Here is a 5,247-nt window from a genome sequence, read left to right as displayed (position 1 = left end):
TGTGATCCTGATTACTGTTGTGGTTCTCTCTCTCTCTCTCGGTAAAAAGTTCTTCAATATTATTGTAATCATTGAATTGATTTTGATAATTTTTTAAGAGTTGATATTAATGATTTGCAAATTGGGATGGCTTTTGAGGGCCTAAAATAAATTTTTTAGTTACTATACTAGATTAAATTGCAGATGTTTAGGTAGACCCGAATCCAGCCAGGTCCCTGCACAAAATGACGTCATTTTGTCATGTTTAGGATGTTTTGTCATTTAACAAATTTTTTTTTATTTGTTTTTTGACAAAGAGAACTAAAAAAACAATAAAGAAACTAAAAAACAAAACAAAGTAAAGTAAAGTCCTATGCCGAGCCGCTCCCGCCAAAGCATGAGCTTCAAAAACTGACGATCTAGGCACCTTGCGAATAAGACAAGTAACAAAGGAGTCAAGGAGCACTCGAATATCTTGCAAAATCCAAACCACAGTAGTATCTATAGGACCCACACCAAGAAGCAGCCGAGGAATACTCTGGCAGTCGGTAAGAATAGACACGCTAGAAAATCCCTGTCTACAAGCATGTTTCAGAGCAAAGAAACAAGCCAATTACTCAGCATGAAGAGGCGAACTAGCCATGCAAGCACGCTCTCCCCCACCTAAAGACTGAGTAGAAGAGGAATTCCAAAAACACCAACCAGCACCAGCATTATGATTTCCTTGATCCCAGGCACCATCAAAGGACAAAGAGACAAGACAGTCATCCTGTAGACTACCCCGAAGGACATAAACCAAAGGTGAGTAGGAAAAACCCGGTGGAGGGCCCGATAAGGGAGAAGAAACTAAACGAGCCGCTGCACTTCTATCACTCCAACTAGAGGCCAACTCAAGAATAGAATGAGGAGAATACACCTCTGGCCTAAAACGCACACTATTCCTAGTCAACCAAATAGCCCAACATAACCCAAAGACTCGATCCAGACCGAGCCAATCTCGAGAGCCGATAAGAAATGAACATTTATCAATTTAGAAATGAACATTTACTTACTACCTCCGTTACATATTATTTGCAAGGATTAGACATTTTTCCTCTCTACTTTAAGTCAAATCGTTGCAAATAATATGTAACGGAGGTAGTATTTGGAAATGAATATATAGCATATCATATATAAATACATATAAATGTTAATTATACGAATGGTATTTGACGAACAATACATTTATCGATTCATTAACGTCATTGGTTTTATTCTCAATAAGAAATATTACATTATATAATTATATATCAAATGAAAATGACATATTTCTACGTAGAACATCTAAGCCTTGTAGGCATTGCATTTGTAAAATTTAAAGTGAATTACATTTTGTCATATTGTTTATATTTTCAACATTGAATCTTCCTTTTGTTATATTAATTTGAGTACAATATATATTTGATGTTCAATATCGTCATGATTGTTGCAGGATGCATTATAGTACGATTAGTAAATGTAATATTAGTGATAATGAACAAAATATATATTATAAATAAACATACATAGTTTATGATCAAATCATCTTATAAATTGATAATATATATATGAAAAAAGAACTAAAATGAACATACAACTTATTGAAAATAATGAACATGTACATACCATTTATTTTCATTATATACAAAGTCTATCATAACTTTATGTTATGAACCTAAGATTTGTGCAAAAAAAAAAAAAAAAAAAAAACCTAAGCTACAATGATCATTTAACCTGCATACTATGAACATAAATTAAAATAAACTAAAAACAAGTTTTGTCTCCGAGCGATGCACGAATTTATAAATTATGATATAATAATAGTCAATTGAAATAGAGTTAATTGAAATTAAATGACTTATGTTATAATATTTTTTTTTTAAAAAAAAAATTGAATTTAATAATGTCAATCTTTTTTTTTTCAAAAAAAAAATAATGTCAACCTTTAAAATTCTTTTAAAAGAATATTGTTTTTTTTTTGTTTTTTTTTTTTTGTTTTTTTTTTTTTTTTTTTTTTCTAAAAAAAAAGGAGAACATTTTGGAGGGAAATTTTTTTCATAAAATCATGCCAAGTGTTCCTCCAGTGATTTCTTTAGTATATAGTATAAATTGCCATTAAACAGTAGTTACAAGAGCAATAGTGTAAAAATAGAGAAGCTTTTGCGTGAGATCAGACTCACCTTGAGTCTAATATATATGATAATAATATTCTAATATTTGACAATAAACTATTCTAATATCCGGTGAAAATAATATTCTAATATAAGACATTAATAAATTAATATCTAACATGAGAAATCTAATATATGACATTAATAATATCTAATACTCCCTCCGTGTTTTTTTTTAAGTTTGACACTTCCCATTTCCGGCCTTGTTTTTTTAAGTGTTACACTTCCTTTTTTGGCAAAAAGCTATATTAAAATATTATATCTCTCTCCTCTCATGGTCCCCACCCAAACCCACTATTACTTTTTTATTATATCTTTCCTCTCACATTCATTACTTTTCAATAAACTATTAATGAGTCCATCTAGGCGCATAGGAACTATTTACAAATATTGTAAATAGGAGGGCACAATGGTAATTTGGCTAGCTGAGTCAATAAAATGCAATATGTTTTCTTTTATTTAAAGTGTTGACTTTAATGTTGACTCCGTTATTTTTTGAAATGTAACGGGACATTTGAAAATGTCCTTCTAACTTTTGTTTCACTTTCTCTCTCTTTCATTTAGTTATTTCTCTCTCTTGTAACTTATTTGTTTCTCTCTCTTAAAGTTCTCTGGTTTCTTCTCCTCTGTCGTCCTTCATCGTCTGCGTTTCAAGGGTTTCATCAGAGCATACCGTCGGATTTTATTAAGTGAAGTGAAGTAGTGAATTCCTGTCTTCTTAGGTAAGTCGTTGAATTTTTCATTTTCTGGGCTTGTTGAATTTGTGTGGGTGTTTAACTTGGTCGGCGGTAGGGTGTGAGTTAGTATGATTTTGCGTTTGCGAGTGGTTTTCATGTCATCTTTTGTGAAATTGAGTAGAATTTAATGTTATTTGCGATTTATTACCTTCTAATTTTAGAAAATGCAAGTCAGTTAGGGTTTGTGGGTAGTGGTGTTCATCTCCATTATGTGAATATCAATTGTGGCGAAATTGTTTAGTGTATAATGTTTTTTCCGTTTTATTACCTTCGAACTTTGGGAAAAGCTGGTCACCTAGTGTTTGTGATTAGGGTATAACTCAAAAAAATTAAATTGTGCTGTAAATCTTAGTTGGATGCGTTTTATACTTTCTTATTTAGTTATTCATGCATGAGGAGGTTGAAACTTTTAACTAATTGTTTATACATCGAAGGAATGTTAAGTATGTTAAATTCTGAACTTGTGAGTAGGGTAATGATGTCCTCCCTTATTCTGGAGTTTGATCTTAGCTGTTTGGAAACCCTTTTTTAAGCTATTAGTGAATATAGGATGAAATCATTGTGTAAATGAAGTTTATTGATTCCATTGGTTGTATGAAAATGGATGATTAAGTGCTTGTGTTAACATGGCAGGATTGGATAATGACTAAGAGGAAATCTTCTGAAGCCGGTGGAAGTGGTGTTGGTGGTAGAAAGGATGTGGTGAGTTGATGTGTTTGTGTTGACTGTGTTTTTTTGTTTGTTTATGGTTTATGTGTACTTAATTGCTGCCAATTCTTGTAATTTTTTGGGTTGTAGGGGAAATCAGTGAAGATGAATGATGGGGTTAAACCCAAAGGTGCTAATAAAGGCAAGAAGAAGGTAAATGTAGATTATGATCCTGATTTTGAGCAAGGGGAATTGGAGGATTCCAGTACTGGGGACGGTTATGAAGATAAACGATCTGAAGAGGATGATTCAGACTCATTAGATGGTGAGGAACAAGAGGATGATATTCCTTCTTCTAGTCAACAAAACAAGTGGCAGGAACTATGTATGCAGTTGCTGCACGAACGACTTCAAAATGGAAAGAGGAAGGGTGGCAAATTAGTAAACAAAACAGCTAAAAAGGAAAAGGTAATGGTGTGATTCTTGTTGTATGCATAGTGTGTAAGTATTGTGAATTTAATGAAATTCATGGTAAAATTCTTGTTATGTTTTGAAAAACCGAGGTGATTTAGTGAAGAAGGAAGAGCTTGTTGCTAAAACCTAATCTAGAAGGACTCAGAAGGTAATGTATCTAATTTGTGTTGACTCATGTGTTGGTGTAAATACACTTAGAGAATGAATGATACATTTGAGGTTGTTGGAATGTACCATTAGTGTACTCAGTGGTGTTTTTTGATTAACATATTGTTGAAAATGATTCCAAGTAAAAATAATGGGAAAAGAAATGTATAAATGTACCATTATTGTACTCAGTGGTATTTTTTTTATTAACATATTGTTGAAAATGATTCCAAGTAATACTAATGGCTAAAGAAATGTATTGTACCACCAATACTCTATTGATAGTGGATTTATTACATGTAGTGCTATGACTAGCTTAGATATGTTGCTTGAATATGTTTTTGAGTTGTTTATGCATTTGAGGTAATCATGTGAAAATAAATTAAATGTACCACCATTATTAAAGTGATAGTGTTTTGAGGTATTAGGACAAGGTTAGATATGTATCTGGAATGAGATCAATTTGTTTATGCATCTGTTTTGTATTGTGTAGGCTTTTAATCTGAATGGTGTAAAGGCATTTGGAAGTTTTGTTAAGCAATTTGATAAGACGAGGAAGGATTTGGTGAATGAAATGGGGTTTGGTGGGATGTTAAGCATACCACTGGAATATTTGCCTCATAAATTTTCTTACGACCTGTTGTCAAGGGTTGATGGAGATGGTTCCATGGTATTTGGAGATGAGAATATATGTCCTCTGTGTCCAGCTCAGGTGGAGTGGGTGCTTGGTATACCTAAGGGTTCCAGGCCAGTTCCATCTACCATTCCGGAGGATGATGAAGTGATGAAAGTTGAAATGAAGCGTATTCCTAGACTGTTTGGCAAGCCTGGGGAGAGCATTCTTGTGACAGCAGCTACAACTGCGATGATTCGTGTTGATAAAAAGGGAAGCTGTTTTCTATTAAAACAGACAAGGAGAAGGCTAAGTTTAAGATTGCATTTCTGGTTGTTGCTCTTGGGTACATATTGTGTACCACAACAAACACATCAAATCTGACTGCTTCTCTGGGACCTGCTTTAACTGTTTTAATATGATGCTGCGAACTACGATTGGTGCACTTTGACTTATTCTT

Source organism: Chenopodium album, chromosome 2 (genome assembly GCF_948465745.1).
Source record: "Chenopodium album chromosome 2, dcCheAlbu1.1, whole genome shotgun sequence".
NCBI classification, from domain to species: domain Eukaryota; kingdom Viridiplantae; phylum Streptophyta; class Magnoliopsida; order Caryophyllales; family Amaranthaceae; genus Chenopodium; species Chenopodium album.
Note: the sequence above shows the minus strand (reverse complement) of the source record.